The sequence below is a fragment of the Lithobates pipiens genome, unplaced genomic scaffold, assembly GCF_037356315.1.
Source record: "Lithobates pipiens isolate NorthernLeopardFrog02 unplaced genomic scaffold, aLitPip1_a1.2 Scaffold_8, whole genome shotgun sequence".
Taxonomy (NCBI): domain Eukaryota; kingdom Metazoa; phylum Chordata; class Amphibia; order Anura; family Ranidae; genus Lithobates; species Lithobates pipiens.
In genome coordinates this window covers 107,355,276-107,373,969 of record NW_027507903.1, presented here as the reverse complement: position 1 = coordinate 107,373,969, position 18,694 = coordinate 107,355,276, and the positions used below count along the sequence as shown (strand labels likewise).

General features: G+C 41.0%; 1 protein-coding gene across 4 annotated transcripts in view; it reads right to left on the bottom strand.

Moving 5' to 3' along the window:
• Positions 1-18,694, bottom strand: part of ZNF609 (zinc finger protein 609) — a 183,859-nt gene that overhangs the window by 161,081 nt on the left and 4,084 nt on the right. The window contains exon 2 of one of the 4 annotated variants that reach the window (XM_077472283.1): positions 6,492-6,578. The exons of the other annotated variants lie outside the window; for them this stretch is intronic. The gene's annotated coding sequence lies outside the window, so the exon portion shown is untranslated. The remainder of the gene's footprint in view (positions 1-6,491; positions 6,579-18,694) is intronic. 4 annotated transcript variants of the gene reach the window in all.

The following is an 18,694-nucleotide window of genomic DNA, read 5'->3' as shown; positions in this document are numbered from 1 at the left end:
TTAATATATATGTTTAAAAATATTCACTAACAAAGCAAACAAAAATTTTTTTAGTTTTTTTATAAACAAACAGGAAAATATTAAATGGAGGAGAATACGGAGTTAATTAAGACTGATTAGAGTAAATTAAGGGTTATTAAGGGGGTAAACAGAGGAACATTTGTTCATCCCTTTGATCTGCAGATGAAGAAACAATGTTTTTTTTATTTTAGTGTTTCAGGGCTGAGCAATGTTAATAAACATTTCTGCTTTTTCTTTTTGACAGCTCCAATTACTGTACTTCTTTAACATTGGGGAGACCCACTGACAGCTCAAAGAACGGAGCCTGAAAGTATCGGTGCATTTGCAAATACTCTATAGGCACTGATACTAGTATCGCTGCACGCCTGGTGTCTGTGAAACAAGATGGCCATATGAAGGATCCTCAGTGGCTCTAAAGCAGCCTACAGATGACAGATGGTGGTAGGAAAGGAAAAAAAAAAATAGCTCAATTCCCCCAGCTTGACGTTCTGCCATTGGAGGGGAGCAGAGGGCCTTCCTGGCTGACAGAACACAATGAAATGGATTAATGCTAGTGGCTACAACCGCCGGCAGTAATTATATGCAAAACATCCCACAGGCTGGATGTACCCAAGTTGATCGATAGATTGACTTGGGTACAATCAGACTGCCCCTACATGGATCAAATTTTAGCTAGACCCTGCTGAACCAGCCAAACTTTAATCCCTGTAGTCTGGCTTAACATCCACTTTGTAAAACAACATAAAAGTATACTTAAGCTACTGAAGCCCACACCTAATATCCCTGATAATACCCACACTCCTAGTATAAATAGCCATCGCTGATGCTGTGGAGCTTCGACATTTAGACCCCAGAAAAATTAGCCGACAGATCCATAGAGAAATGGTAAATCTTCAAGTTGTGTCACCCTTCCTTTGGCCCTCAGGAAGCATAAAGAGGGAATCTGACTGACAAAAAGCAGCAGTTGACTTCATGTAACACCTGATAGCAGGAACCATATCATAAGTGTGTGCACTTATGATTCCCCCGACATCTGCAGCTTAGAACAGAAAGACAGCAACACAACGTCCTGCCCGAGATGTAATAAGGAAACCACACGACAGCTGAAGCTGTAGAACCACCTTGTCACAGTGGAGCACCAAGGATGGTTCCTTACAGGAGAAAGCAGCCAATCCCCAAACTCTGCAAGCTAAAGTAAGAACTTAGCCATGGTTCACAACTATGCAGGTTGCATACTCCAGGTGCATATTGTGTTTTTCAATACACGTTTTTTGATCCATTAAAGTCTATGGAACCAGAAAGAAGTCCCTGGCCCTTTCCATAAAATGCATAGATGTGCATCCTACCACCAGGAATCCATGTTAAATGGACTATAGTTTGTTTCTGCAAAAACTGAAAACACACAAAAAAAATGCATAGGTGTGAACCAGGCCTGAATATATTTCCTGGATGGGTTCAGATACAGTACCTCAAAAAATTGAGTACACCCCTCACATTTTTGCAAATATTTTATATCTTTTCATGTGCGAACTCTGAAGAAATTACACTTTGCTACAATGTAAAGTAGTGAGTTTACAGCTTGTTTAACAGTGTAAATTTGCTGTTCCCACAAAATAACTCAACACGCTGCATACTGCATAGCCATTAATGTCTAAACCGTTGGCAACAAAAGGGAGTATACCCCATGGTGGTAGGAAAGAAAAAAAAATAGCTCAATTCCCCCAGCTTGACGTTCTGCCATTGGAGGGGAGCAGAGGGCCTTCCTGGCTGGCAGAACACAATGAAAAGGATTAATGCTAGTGGCTACAACCTCCGGCAGTAATTATATGCAAAACATCCCACAGGCTGGATGTACCCAAGTTGATCGATAGATTGTACAATCAGACTGCCCCTACATGGAGTGAAAATGTCCAAATTGGGCCCACTTAGCCATTTTTCCTCCCCGATGTCATGCAACTCGCTAGTGTTACAAGGTCTCGGATGTGAATGGGGAGCAGGTGTGATAAATTTGGTGTCATCACTCTCATACTGGTCTCACTGGAAGTTCCACATGGCACCTCATGGCAAAGAACACTTCAGGATTGAAAAAAAAAGAATAGTTGCTCTACATAAAGATGGGCTAGGCTATAAGAAGTTTGCCAAGACCTTAAAACTGAGCTGCAGCATGATGACCAAGGCCATACAGCAGTTTAACAGGACAAGTTCCACTCAGAACAGGCCTCACCATGGTCGACCAAAAAAGTTGGGTGCACATGCTCAGCGTCACATGCAGAGGTCATCTTTGGGAAATAGACGTATGAGTGCTGCCAGCATTGCTGCAGAGGTTGGAAGGGTGGGGGGGGGGGGGTCAGCCTGTCAGTGCTCAGACCATACACCACACACTGCATTAAATTGGCCTGCCTAGCTGTCATCCCAGAAGGAAGCCTCTTCTAAAGATGATTCACAAGAAAGCCCGAAAACAGTTTGCTGAAGACAAGCAGACTAAGGACATGGATTACTGGAACCATGTCCTGTTGTCTGATGAGACCAAGATATAATTATTTGGTTCAGATGGTATCAAGCGTGTGTAGTGGCAACCAGGTGAGGAGTACAATGACAAGTGTGTCTTGCCTACAGCCAAGAATGGTGGGGGAGCGTCATGGTCTGTGGCTGCATGAGTGCTGCTAGCACTGGGGAGCTATAGTTTATTGAGGGAACCATGAATGATGCCAACATGTACTGTGACATACTGAAGCAGAGCATGATCCCCTCCCTTCAAAGGCTGGGCTGCAGGGCAGTATTCCAACATGATAATGACCCCAAACACACCTCCAAGACGAACACTGCCTTGCTAAAGAAGTTGAGCGTAAAAGGTGATGGACTGGCCAAGTAGGTCTCCAGACCTAAACCCTATTGAGCATCTGTGGGGCATCCTCAAACGGAAAGTGGAGAAGTGCAAGGTCTCCAACATCCAACCAGCTCCACAATGTCGTCATGGAGGAGTGGAAGAGGATTCCAGTGGCAACCTGTGAAGCGCTGGTTAACTCCATGCCCAAAAGTGTTAAGACAGTGCTGGAAAAAAAATAGCAGCCACACAAAATATTGACACCTAGGGCCCAATATGGACATTTTCCCTTAGGGGTGTACTCACTTTTGTTGCCAGCGGTTTAGAAATAAATGTCTGTGATTTGAGTTATTTTGAGGGGACAGCAAATTTACACTGTTATACAAGCTGCACACTAATTTACATTGTGGCAAAGTGTAATTTATTCAATGTTGTCACATTAAAGATAGAAGAAAATATTTACAAAAATGTGAGGGGTGTACTCACTTTTGTGAGATACTGTATATGTGATAATAGTTTACCAACTGAATATCCACACAATTCTTGCACCCCCTCATATATAAACTATTCACAGTATAGGAATGCCCTACACTTCTGGGGAACAGCTTTTAATTTGCAGTTTTAATATGATTTTTTTTTTTCAAATTGTAGTGTGGTCAGAGACTCGTTACCTAGATCGGTGTTGCGGGGTGTCAGACTGATACCCCGCAACAACGATCGCTGCGACGCCCAGTCAGGATATTGAAACCACTTTGCCGACGTCATTCTGCTTTATGGCAGGCAGCAAGCGGTTAATAAATGTAAAATAAATAAAAAATAAATTCAATAAATGAATACTAACAATAAATAAATTAACCCTTAACTTTAATCCTTACCCTTAAAATAATAATAATAATAATAATAATAATAAATAATATAACTAAACACCTAACACAAAATAAATTATTATAGTATTTTTTTGCTCGAGTTTTGTTATTTATTTTATTTTGTAGTATTAATAAATCTTTTTTTTCAAGGTTAGAGATTATTAATGTATTACTACATATTATTAACTTATTTTACTTATTTATGAATTATAGTTATTTGTGGGATTTATTTTACATTTATTCATATACTACTTTACTATTTAAAAGTTTTTGCATTTTCCATTTGAGCAGAAAAAAAATAAAAAAAATTAAAAATAAAATAAAAATACAAGACAAAATGTGCAAATAGGCACAAAAATAGACGAATGGTGCCGTTCCAGTCATTCCTTTGGGAATAAAAATGCGCCAAAAATACCAAAATTTGCACGATTTGAGCGACAAAAAAAACTCCAGAACTTTGAGCTTCAGGCGGTTTGGAGTGGAGATGTAAACCATTTCAATAGATGATCAATGATCTTTTATTCCCCCTCCCTCCAGCGTTTGGAGCTTCAAAATGCTCAGGTGTGAATGCAGCCTTAGTACTCACCTAACGCTTCAGGGCTGGGCTCCTCCTCTCTCCCTCTTTTATTTTATTGTACTTTGCAATTTTTATTTCATCAAGTCAGATTAATTTAGGTTGGGTTCACACCTATGCGAATTGGATGCGGGGGTTTCTTGGCATTCGATTCACATAGCAGAAGAATGTGACCAGCTCTCTATGGAGCCGGTTCACCTATCTCCGGGGCAGCTGCGGAGCGCACAGAAATGCTGTGCGTCTTTGGCTCAGTTTCAGGGCCGAATTCAGGCAAAGATCCGGCCCCGATTCATCCCTGAAGCGGAGACGCCCATCATTCCTGTGCGATCCACAGCCGGTTAAAGTGTGAATCGAGCCCAAGTGTGATACATTTTACGTACAGTGGAGTGGATTATATGAGAATAGCGCTGCACCATTTATATATGCAATCATTGAGTAATTCCTTCCTGCCATCAATACTCATGTACATTGCATTTATAAATTATTTAGATCCACTTCATCTTTTTCAATTTTGTTATGTTGCAGCCCGATATTACACTTGTTAAATTCATTTTTTTTCCTCATTAAGCTACACTCGGTACCTCCTAATGACAAAGTGAAAACAGAATTTTAGAAATTTTTGCGAATGTTTGAACAAGGAAAAACTGAAAAAAATCTCATTGGAATATGTATCCGGACCCCGCACCATGTTTTAGCTCATGTACCTCCCTATTTCTCTGGATTGTTGCTTAGATGCCTCTACACCTTGAATGGAGTCCCCCTGCGGAAAAATAAATTGATTGGACATGATTTGGAAAGGGGCACAAGACCCCTTTCACATTGTGCCGCCCCGGGCGTCAGCTGTACAGCAGCTCTATTTTTAGCGGCTCTTTATCATAATTTTAGCAGCGCTATTCAGCCATTAGCGGGGCTGTTTTAACCCCCACTAGCGGCCTGCAAAACACCGCCGCAATGCCGGCGGTATAACAGTGCTGCCCCATTGATTTCGATGGGAAAGAGGGGTGAGCTCACCACTCCAAAGAAGAAGGAAGAAAAATAAATAAATGAAGATGGTGACGGCCAGAGACTGCAGACATGGTTACAGGAGATCCATGCAGCCTTACCAGGTTCCTTTGAATGCAGCCTGCCAGTGCCCAGCAGCCTACCAGTGCCCATCATTTGCAGCCTGCCTGTGCCTCGCCAGTGCCCATCATGCAGCCCGATGGGGGGGGGGTTAGGAAAAACTCTGAATAATGTCCTTGAGGGGCCCAGCCAGAGCACTGGCTTGAACCCTATTGAACATCTCTGGAGAGACCTGAAAATGGCTGTCCATCAGTCCACATTCAACCTGACTGAGCTTGAGAGGATTTGCAAAGAAGAATGGCAGGTGTGCAAATCTTGTGGTGTTATACCCAAAAGACTCAAGGCTGTAATTGCTGTCAAAGGAGCTTCAACAAAGTACTGAGTAAAGGGATACTTAAGTACATGTGATTTCAGTTTTCATTAATACATTTTTTTAATAAATTCATAGACATTTCTAAAATTCGCTTTTCACTTCGTCATTATGAGGTACTGAGTGTAGATGCATGACAAAAAAAAAAATGAATTTAATCAACTGTAGTATGAGGCTACATACAACATAACACTGAAAAAAGTGAAGGGGTTTGATTACTTTATGAACGCACTGTATGTGGAAGCCAGAAGGTGGGTCTTACTTCATGCCTCCGCATATATGCATCACTGCTCAAATATGTGCCCCCAGCACTATATTCGTGTTGTCAGTCATTCCATGGTCACAGAGTGATGATTGGAAGCTGGTAGGATGGACCCCAAATTACATGATCACTGTGGCAGCCAATCGTAATTAGATTTGATTAATCAACCTCTCTGAAGGCAAAATGCACACTATTGTCTCTCGGCATGACTATGGGTACAATCCACAAACACAAACGTAGCATCCTCCATGCACGTCAGGAGTAGAAGAATTGTATTTGGGTTGTTTTTTAGTGGAGGATCAAGATAATGGCAAAAATTATCATGCTAAAGTCTAAAAAAAACAAAAATAAATAAAATAAAAAAAAGATTTGGGGGAAGATTTTGTCGATCCCAACAGAATTTTTTTTTATTTTGCACATGTGAAATAAAAGTTTGAGGGGGCGGGGGGGGGGGGGGGGGGGATAGGAAAAGCACAACTTCCCCTTTTGGGTGATGTTCCATATTAACTTACTTCAGCCCATAGAAAAAGCAACAAAATCATCATCATGCGCACGTTATAGCCACAGATCACCCAAGTTGATAAGGAAAACCACAGGGCCTGCAAAAAATACAAATCATGTAACCGTATTATTTTCACAGCGACCGGTTTATTAGCAGCCTAATTTATGATTTTGATGCCGTTGATGCATGCCCACTTCACTCACTTCCAAGTTGTATTATTTAAAACCAGAACATGCAGTGATGGAAAAAAAATCCTAAAGGAACACAGCGCAAGAAAGGCATATGTTCGGGCATGTTTACAATCAAAGCAAGGGCTTTATTGCTAAAAATAGTAGAGCACAGTGAATATGTGAACCAAGATTCACTTTCATACGTACATTTTAGAGTACTTTATAGGTCAGGGCCAAATGTACAGTATTTGCACACCCAAGAGGTAAAATCTGGGAATCTAAAGTTAACAGTGGGCACAATGAACCCACCAGATATAGAACAAAAGACTGTCCTTTTTCCTTATGCCCAAGCCTGATGCACACAAAGGCTCCTGGCATGTGTCAAGATGTGCTGCACCTCTCCGCTGTCCTTGAATCACCCACTCCAAGAACATTACCAGCTTTCTTATATAAATATAGGTTACAGTGTGCTGAGGTATGGAGAGCAGTTTACTGGAGCAGAGAAGAGTATGGGGGAAAAAACGAAGGGGGAGGTGCGATATGGAGAATTGGTTACTAGGAAAACAGGGAGAGGGATGTGAATGGAAGAAAAGGGAAGAGGGAGAATAGGGGAGCATGAAGAATGGAAGCAATACAAGAAGGGAAACCGGGTGGAGTGAGGGGGCTGGGGCAGCTGCAGCCTCTTTGATAGCAGTATTATTGTTGTAACCCAATCTACTACTGCAGATGCTATGGATGAAAGAGAGGAGAGCCTAGACAATCGGAGTGGGGGATGGAGGGGGTTCCCATGTCTAATCCTAGAGCTAGTGAGTGAGTGGCTCTACTGAGAGATGCTATGGCCCTTGATCAATGCAACATAAGGGACATTTTCCACATGCAAGGAAATGAATTACAGTGAGGGGAAAAAGTATTTGATCCTCTGCTGATTTTGTGCATTTGTCTACTGACAAAAGAAATGATCAGAATTTTAATTATAGGTTAATTTTAACAATGAGTTAAAAAAAAAAAAAAAAAGTTATAAATTGATTTGCATTTTAAATGAGTGAAATAAGTATTTGACCCCTTTGTAAAACATGACTTAGTACTTGGTGGCAATCAGAGGTCAGACGTTTCTTTTAGTTGGTCACCAGGTTTGCACATATCTCAGGAGGGATTTTGTCCCGCTCCTCTTTGCAGATCATCTCCAAGTCATTAAGGTTTCCAGGCTGATATTTGGTAACTTGAACCTTCAGCTCCTCCACATATTTTCTATGGGATTAAGGTTTGGAGACTGGCTAGGCCACTCCAGGACCTTAATGTGCTTCTTCTTGAGCCACTCCTTTGTTGCCTTGGGCCCCCTCCCTATGCGTCCAGCCCCCTAATCTACATGCAGGGCGCCGGACGCATGGATTCCAATAATTTTTTTCTTTTTCTTTCAAGCACGTGATTAGAGCCAGATGTTCTAATGGGCTTCAAAAAATGGGTGGGCTTGGGCCCACACACAACACCAGCCGCCATTGTCATATGCTGGAATACCCATCCATTACCCACTTTTAATGCCCTGGCTGAGGGAAGGAGGTTCTCTCCCAAGATTTGGCGGTACATGGCCCTATCCACCGTCCCTTTGATGCAGTGAAGTTGTCCTGTCCCCTTAGCAGAAAAACACCCCCTCAAAGCATATTGCTGGTGTTCTTGGGGTCATAGGCAGCATTCCAGCTGCTCCAAACACAGCAAGTTGAGTTGATGCCGAATATGATCAACCTTATGGTCTTATCTGACCAAAACACTTTCACCCAGTTCTCTTCTGAATCATTCAGATGTTCATTAGCAAACCTCAGACTGGCCTGTACATGTGCTTTCTTGAGCAAGGGGACCTTGTAGGCACTGCAGCATTTCAGTCCTTCAATGGGTAGTGTGTTACCAATTGTTTTCTTGGTGACTGTGGTCCCAGCCGCCTTGAGATCATTGACAAGATTCTCCAGTGTGGTTCTGAGCAGATTCCTCACCATTCTCGTGATCACTGAAACTCCATTAGGAGAGATCCTGCATGGAGCCCCAGACCGAGGCAGACTGACAGTTATTTTATGTTTCTTCCATTTGTGAATAATCTCACCAAGCTCCTTGGCAATGGTCTGGTAGCCAATTCTAGCCTTGTATAGGTCTACAATGTTTTCCTTGACATTCTTGGACAGCTCTTTGGTCTTGGCCATGGTGGAGAGATTAGAATATGATTGATTGCTTCTGTGGACATGTGTCTTTTATACAGGTAACAAGCTGAGATTAGGAGCATTACCTTAACTTGTATAAAAGAGCCTGGGAGCCAGAAATCTTGCTGATTAATAGGGGATCAAATTGAAATAGCCATCATTAAAATGCAAATCATTTTAGAACTTTTTTGAAATACATTTTTCTGGATATTTTTGTTGTTATTCTGTCACTGTTAAAATAAACATACTATTAAAATTATAGGCTGATCATTTCTTTGTCAGTGGACAAATACAAAATCAGCAGGGGATCAAATACTTTTTTCCCTCATTTTAAGTTTAGTCCAGAGAAAAAAAAAAAAATCTATATAAGTGAATATATAAACATATGAAATGAGATGGCTGATTACATTCAAGGCAGGTACTGGCTATAGACTAACTCATTTCTTTCTCAGAAGATGTGAATTCAATTAATTTTTAAAGGAATAATTTTTAAGTAAGTAAAAGAATATAGAGAACATATTGTGACCATTATACGCGACTCATGGATTTAGGGTAATTGCTCAATCTTTTTGTTGATTTGCAGCAATGTGTGTTAAACAACTGCTAGTTCTAAAATAACTTGGAAAAAAAGATTGTGTGCAGAATGTGGATTTCCAACTTCAATCATTTTGGAAAAGCATAGATGCCAACTTTTTCAATCAATATTCAGTAATGCACCTAGAATGCTGACTTTTTTTGTGTTCATTGAAAATTCTGTGAAGATTCAAAAATTATTAGTCAAATCTTTCCAAAAAAGTGTCCATGGTTATTCTTACATCCATGTTCAACAAAAACACACTGTAGATCTTAGGAGGGTGAAAAAGGATAATGAAAGCCATAGATGATGAAATTTTCTTTCCTACAACCACGGGTTGCAGAAAAGAAAATCGCTCTATTCCCCCATCAACACAGTCAGGGGGGGAGGGGTAGCCGCCCCTGCAGGGAGAACACTGATTATTGCTAGGAACTATAGCCACTGACAATCACATGCTAGAAATTTGACATGTTGGTTGTACCCAAATCCATCGATGGATCAGCTTGGGCACAATTAGTCTTGCCCATACAGGGGGGGAGGGGTAGCCGCCCCTGCAGGGAGAACACTGATTATTGCTAGGAACTATAGCCACTGACAATCACATGCTAGAAATTTGACATGTTGGTTGTACCCAAATCCATCGATGGATCAGCTTGGGCACAATTAGTCTTGCCCATACAAGGATCAAATCTCTGGCGGTCCCTGTTTAACTGCCAGAGATTCAAAACATCAGTGACCAGCTTAATAGTAATTATTGCCATATTATACATGTACAGTATCCAGTGCTAGGTATGCAACTGATTTGATAATCACTATAAATATTCTGGCAATTACTAATGCCTGGAAACATACAAAATTGTGGAGCTCACGAGGAGGTCTCTGTACTATGTGATGTTAGTACAGAGATCTCTCCGCACGCTATTGTGTTCTGACAGGGGGACTGCCCACCCACCCCATCAGAACACACCGGTCATTAGCCGTGAGCGCTGATTGAATGCCAATCAGATGTTTTTTCTGGCATGCCCATTATACAGAAACCAATCGTTCATCTGGCTTCTGTCAGACAGGCTGCCATACACACAGTCCGAACATGGGCAGATTTCTGTTGAACCAACCACAACCAGCTGATATTAGACCCGTGTGTACAAGGCTTAAAGCCTTTATCTGTAGTGTTTACTTCTCTCTCTCCAAAGCTCTAAGTGTCATTTCTCTCTGGTGCTTCTTTCCTCTGTTATCCGCATGAGTCACTTCTTAGAAGTTTTCCCGAAAACATGAGATAAATTTGGATGGAGGGGGAGCTCAGAACAAATCTAGTCTATTCAGAACACTGAGGGGGGGGGTTGCCTTTCCTCCAATCAGCTCCCACACGCACTGTTACCTCTCCAACCCCTCCTCTGCTCTGTGCTCCTGACAGATGAAGAAAGATTTTAACACTTTTCTGCCATTTTAAGTGGGTGTAGGGTAGAGAAGACTGCAGATAAAAAAGTAAGGCCAATGTTAGAGGCTTTGTTTCATCTATGTGCATCATCTGAGGCTGCCCACTTCATTGAGTATATGTGAGGGTTTACAAACACTTTAAACAACTGATACGAAGTGTTTGCATCTAAAATCGATAAACTTTAGATTGCTCCCTTTCCATAAGAGGGTTCGATTGTATAAATAAGAGCTTATTCACACTATTGCTCAGCCACTTGTTTATTATTCTGTACTAGTGCTGCAACATATAAGTTAGTGGACACAGACTGGCTGTATCAATTCAGCCCCAAAGCCAAGTTTGACAGGTGCATGAACCCGTATCAGTCCATGAACCTGTCGGGTGTGTGTCTTCTGTACAGCTGTAGCTTAATGTTAGTACATAAAAATAAACAAACAGCTCTGTACAGGGCTGAGCATCCGTATGAATGCACCCTAGAGAAGTTTACTTATCCATATGAACTCCAAATTACACACTCACTTAGTGCTTCTGAAACTGAGAAAAAAACAAAACAAACAATCAATCACATACACACTGGACTGCATGTTACACACACACACTTGTAAAGAGAAGCATCTTGCATATAGTAACAATGTGTACATATTGTATTTAGTGTGGTAGCTATATGTACATGAACCCTTGGAGACCTCAGCATAATAGTAACGTGATCAATATGCTAGACCTTTTAAAAAAACTGGAAATGTTAAAGGCATTGTATAACGAAAACTGAGAAAGATACATACAGTGCCTTGCGAAAGTATTCGGCCCCCTTGAACTTTTCAACCTTTTGCCACATTTCAGGCTTCAAACATAAAGATATAAAATTTTAATTTTTTGTGAAGAATCACCAACAAGTGGGACACAATTGTGAAGTGGAACGAAATCTATTGGATTTTTGAAACTTTTTTAGCTAATAAAAAAATGAAAAGTGGGGTGTGCAAAATTATTCGGCCCCCTTGCGTTAATACTTTGTAGAGCCACCTTTTGCTGCGATTACAGCTGCAAGTCGCTTGGGGTAAGTCTATCAGTTTTGCACATCGAGAGACTGAAATTCTTGCCCATTCTTCCTTGCAAAACAGCTCGAGCTCAGTGAGGTTGGATGGAGAGCGTTTGTGAACAGCAGTTTTCAGGTCTTTCCACAGATTCTCGATTGGATTCAGGTCTGGACTTTGACTTGGCCATTCGAACACCTGGATACGTTTAATTGTGAACCATTCCTTTGTAGATTTTGCTGTATGTTTGGGATCATTGTCTTGTTGGAAGATAAATCTCCATCCCAGTTTCAGGTCTTTTGCAGACTCCAACAGGTTTTCATCCAGAATGGTCCTGTATTTGGCTGCATCCATCTTCCCCTCAATTTTAACCATCCTCCCTGTCCCTGCTGAAGAAAAGCAGGCCCAAACCATGATGCTGCCACCACCATGTTTGACAGTGGTGGTGGTGGTGTGTTTAGGGTGATGAGCTGTGTTGCTTTTACGCCAAACATATCGTTTTGCATTGTGGGCAAAAAGTTAGATTTTGGTTTCATCTGACCAGAGCACCTTCTTCCACATGTTTGGTGTGTCTCCCAGGTGGCTTGTGGCAAACTTTAGACGAGACTTTTTATGTATATCTTTGAGAAATGGCTTTCTTCTTGCCACTCTTCCATAAAGGCCAGATTTGTGCAGTGTACGACTGATTGTTGTCCTATGGACAGACTCTCCTACCTCAGCTGTAGTTCTCTGCAGTTCATCCAGAGTGATCATGGGCCTCTTGGCTGCATCTCTGATCAGTCTTCTCCTTGTCTGAGCTGAAAATTTAGAGGGACGGCCAGGTCTTGGTAGATTTGCAGTGGTCTGATACTCCTTCCATTTCAAAATGATCGCTTGCACAGTGCTCCTTGGGATGTTTAAAGCCTGGGAAATCTTTTTGTATCCAAATCCGGCTTTAAACTTCTCCACAACAGTATTACGGACCTGCCTGGTGTGTTCCTTGGTCTTTATGATGCTCTCTGCGCTTTCAACAGAACCCTGAGACTATCACAGAGCAGGTGCATTTATACAGAGACTTGATTACACACAGGTGGATTCAATTTATCACCATAAGTCATTTAGGACAACACTGGATCATTCAGAGATCCTCGCTGAACTTCTGGAGTGAGTTTGCTGCACTGAAAGTAAAGGGGCCGAATAATTCTGCACGCACCACTTTTCAGTTTTTTATTTGCTAAAAAAGTTTAAATTATCCAATAGATTTCGTTCCACTTCACAATTGTGTCCCACTTGTTGGTGATTCTTCACAAAAAATTAAAATTTTATATCTTTATGTTTGAAGCCTGAAATGTGGCAAAAGGTTGAAAAGTTCAAGGGGGTCGAATAATTTCGCAAGGCACTGTATGTACAAGTCAAACAGAATGGGATTATTAAAATAAACATTCATGTAATTTGCATGTTCAGCCTTTTCCTACCAATCATATCATATTCAGTGAGGCAAATTAAAATTAGCAACGCCTCAATTTAAGAAAAACCTATCATTCAATTGTTCGTTGTGACACAACGAAACTTCATCATATTAAAGCATCTCATTAAAGAATTATATTAGACTAAAAAATAAATATGAAAGTTTTAGTGCACTAAGTAAGGGTATCTAAGGCCTTGTTTATACCAGGTGTACTAAAACTGTACATCTGTGCAGGGCTAGTATTTACCAGCGCAGGACTGTGCACACTCAAACTGGCAGAATTTGGGAAAAGGCACGATCGCCCACATGGATGTCAAATTGGGAGCAGCAGCTGTGTCCGTGCAATGGATGCATCCCAGCAGACATCAATGGGACTGCCCGCACGGACATCTATGTATTCCCGTGCGGGTGCAAACGGCCACACCGATATCCCCCGTGTGAACGAGGTCTTGTGCTAGCCATAAACATTTCTCTTGTCCAGTGTGCAGGAACCCTCCCCCCTCCCCATCCATGCTAAACAAGAGTCGTCTCCCTGTCAACTTTCACATTCAGACAGACGCAGCAAACAAGCTGTCTGAAAACCCAAACAGTCACTGCATCTGACTAAAGGCAGTCACTAATTTGGCAATTTGGCATTTGCAGTTTGTCGAGCCGGGAAGTGTAGACAGGGCCATCCACAGCTTGAATTTTGGCCGATTAAGCAAGATTCGAGCAATTTAAATTTAGCTTAAATCTTGAACCCTTTCTTAGACTGCTATGGCTTCACATTAAACTGCTACCTCTTAGGAACCGGCAAAAATAAAATAAAAATAAGGATATCAAACTAGCACATAAAAACAACTTTGCGCTCTGTTCAATTTATCAGGGTTCCTCCCCCATAAATAGCATCTTTAGAAAAAAAAAAAAGGGTGTGGGATAGTTAGCCTTCCCTAGAATCTTGCCAGAAGAATGGCGATTCTACCTTCACCTGGGTACTAGGAGGGAGCGGAGGGATGGTTTTTTTTTGTTTTGTTTTTTTCAATAACCTTTTTCTACTGGTTTATTTTTTTATGTTGGGGAGGATACCCCAAAGTATTAAGTAAACCTTGTATTTTTACTGCAAGGTCTGCTTTAACATGGATAGCACAGTTATCTTGCCACATGCTGTTATGGCTACAATTTTTACAATACCTGCATGTTTACAAATGGCGAGAACCCTCATAGTGGGACTTTTTTTAGGCACCAAGTCAAAGAGTACATTAATAGAAAGAAAAGACTGGAAGGTTATTGAAGGTTTACAGATTCTTTAGGGTTACACAAAATTTACAAAAGACTGACAATACATATTAAAAATATGCTGCTCAGACAGCCACAATACACGGATGCAATCTAAGGCTCCAATCTTTGGAGATATGACCCTGAGAAAGACAAGTCAGTGGAGTGGGGTCTGCCTATAAAATGTGGATCCATACCCTTATGGACAAATGCATCACGATAACTGCATGATGTCTGACTATATGGAAACCGCATCCAGATAATGCAAGAAATCCATATGTCATATGATATAATATTATCTTTCGGTGACCCAATAATTGAAGCATCCCCAAGTATGGCTGGCTGTGCGTGGGTGGACATTGCAGATGTTGCACATATGATATTTACTTTTATACTGAAACCATCTGACCCCTTTGGATCACTGCTCTGGCACTGACCCCTTGCGCCCCCTGGTGACACTCAGTTGACAACTTGCATCTTATTTTAAAACTGGGTATTTCCTTACCATCTCAAAAGAAAGCACATTGTTCCCTTTTGTTCATGTTCATGCACTCCTGAAAAGGAAAATTCATTTTCGAAACATGTTGGGCGTTTTCCATCATCATTCTTTGTTGGGCGAATTTTTTGCCAATATACTGTATCTAGTCCTAGCAGCCAACTATTTTTTATGTATTGTCGTTTTTTTGTAATTGTTATACAACAATAAAGAATATGCAAACTTTCAATAACCTACCCAATCTTTTCTTTCTGCTAATGTACTCTTTGACGTGGTGCCTAAAAAGTCCCACTATGATGGTTCTCTCAATTTGTATAATATTATATATATATATATATATATATATATATATATATATATATATATATATAGGGATGTTGGCACACCATCAGCTACTCTCGTCATTTTCAATACCTGCATGTTTTATCCAGCACTCTGCTTTCCTCCCACAGCCTGAAAACAAGTGGTGAGTTACTGAATTTCTGTTTAAATGGACCCTTGTGAGTTTGCAAGAAATTAATATTTGCGGAAGGGCACCAGTGAATGACCTATGTGATCTGCATATCCATAAAAATCAATAGAATATTCAAGAACACAAATTAAAGTAAAATAAAAAGGTCCCCAAAAAATTTAAAACCAAGTAAACAGATATACACTTACGCTGATGATAAAACTTTAACAAAGACATAAATATCTTTCATAACGGCAGGGTAAGCAGGACAGTGCCATTGGCAGAAGACAAGAGCTTTGTAACACCCAAGATTCATCTGACATTAACATCCACCAGGCAGCATTTATGTGACATGTTACAGGGTTCACCTTAAAATGGAAAAATTGTAGCTGCTGACTTTTAATAAACAGCCACTCCCCTGTCCCACAGTCCAGGGGTGTACTCACGCAGCCATGTTCTCCCTATGTCCTACCTCGGCGGCGCCGGCATCTCTACTATGGGCACTCGACTGTGACAGCTTGCAGCTTCACAGGCGGGTGTCCACTACACATGCACGAGCGGCGCTGCGTTCTGTGACGGGCCCCGAAGACTTCTAGGATCGGTCATAAGTCTCAGAAGACTTCAAGAGGGAGAGCTTCTGCTTCCAGTCACCTGGGAGACCAGAACAGAAGTGGGAGCAGGTACCTGTCAAATTTGGGCACCTGCTCCCCCCTCCTCCCCAAAAGCTCCATTTCACAAAACAGGAGGCGGGGAGGAGGACTTAAGGCGGAAGTTCCACTTTTGGGTGGAACTCCGCTGTAAGGAAGCAGCCAACTATTACATGAAAAACTCAGACACTTCCATATTAAAGGCATATGGGCTTCTACTGGTGACATGTAACACTACCCTTATCACAGGGCTAACAGATCAGATGGTTTAAGCTCTTTCTGGTAAAAACTGCTGTACCTTACTTTACAGAGTAGAAAAATGCATTTGATCGGGTTCCTGCAATATAGCAAATACCCTGTTTCCCCTAAAATAAGACCTAGCGTGATTGACTGTGTTGGCTGCAATATAAGCCCTACCCCACAAATAAGCCCTACCCGGTTTCCGCGTAAATAAGCCCTACCTTGAAAATAAGACCTACAAGGACTTTAACTAGGGCTTAGTTGGGGGGTAGGGCTTATATTGCAGCCATCACCGACAATCACGCTAGGTCTTATTTTAGGGGAAACAGGGTAGAATTTGAAAACGTCTGCAACAGACAGACTAGTTTCCCAGGCATAGATATACAAAAACCATTAGAAGATATCTAGCAGCTGTTTTCTCTCTTTGCAACCAATCAAATCTTCTGTTATATCAGGTGTCGGTCACTGGTCTTAGGTCAAGTTTCAAATTTAATTAGCTCCCAGAGGAATTCTTCCATACAGTGCCTTAAGCCGGCTATAAACCATTCAAATATCGGCCTGTTCAGCAGAAAATGTAATCAAGTATGGGCAAGGCTGAATGTACCCAAGTAGATCGATCAACTTGGGTACAACCAGCCTGTTGGATTTTAGAAGCATTTATTGCTAGTGGCTATTACAGCTGCCAGCAGTAATCACTGTCTTTTCCAGGTGGGGACAGCTCCCCCCTGCCGGGAGAACACAATGACTGCATGAATGATTCCACCATCAACACTGTGTTAATGGGGGAATTGATCGATTTTCTTGCAGGAAAGAAAAATCCTTCTATCTATGGTCAGCTTTATAAAGCCTGTTTATGCATATGGGTATATAGCGATACAACAAACTGTTAATACACGGCCATTCAGCTGACTGTAAGGGCCAGTTCACACCACATGTAGTCCAGTGCGTTTTTTTCGGCATCAAAAACACATGGAAAGTAGGTTATATGATTTTCAATGGCATAGTTCACACCAGGGCTTGCAGTTCCAGTGCGTTTCAGTAAAAAAGTAGAACATGCTGCATTTTTTTCTGCACTGGGCTGTACTGCACTGCTGTAAAACTTATCAAAAACGCACTGGAACGTACCAAAAACATATTGCAACACAATTGTCCTTATTTAAAGTTAAGAAAAAAAAAAAAAGAGGGGGGGGGGCAAGCAGTGGAATGCATCAAAAACACGCATGCAGAAAAGCACCTGGAACGCATCCGGACTGCGTTTCTATGGTGTGAACTGGCCCTAAAACATGATTTACACACCACAGTCTTTTCCTGCTGAGCTGGTGGGCTTTCTCATTTAGTTTTCCAGACAGCCTCTGAGTTATCAACGATATTAGTGCTAACTGCAGCTAAAAAAAATTGCTTCAGCAATATGTTTCTGCCAAGAAAATCATTCAAAACCTCATAACAAAAACAGCCAATCGTCTTGTATGATGGTAAGGGTCGTCCCAGGATGCAATGCATTTTAACATTCAGAGAACTCTCAAATGCTATTGTTACACAAACATGCAGATGTCTGTTTTATCAGCCAAACAACCTTAGGCTGGGATTAGCTAATCCACATTAACAACTATTACACCACTTGGACTACTTAAAAACATAAAACATCTCAGGTTCAGCATGTGTAAATTTAAAAGTACACATAAACCCCAACTGAATGACACCTAGTTTCCAAAAGCAGTGTAATAAACAAGTGCAATTGTTTTTTACTAAAAATCTGCATGTTAGCCAATCAGCTTCTAACATCAGCTTGTTTAATTAAGCTTTGACAATAAAACCTGGAAGCTGATTGGTTTCTATGCAGAGCTGCACCAGTTTTTGTACTTTTCAATTTTAGTAAATCAACCAAATAGTGTTCCTGTGTGTGGAATACATATTAAACAATTGATCTCTATCACAAATCCCAAAATTTTGTTTTCCTGGTATTAAATAATTTGTATACACATAAGCAGGAGTACTATAGAAAACAAAAAAAAAAAAAAAAAAAAAAAACACACAAAATGTTCCAAAAATAAAAAAAATCTGCCACTGGTTTATGGCCAGGTCCTAGGATTTGGGCACAATTTATGCGCCAGTCTCACCGGAATGTTTCTTGAATGCATTTAAAAATTCTGTTGTTTACGCTAAATGCATAGTGCAGCCTCTTCATTTCAATGGACTACCCTATACACGTCCAAAGTAGCACAGTGTGTTTTAACACAATTGTCGAGCATTTTTCTGCGCTAGGGATGTCATGTCATTTACAT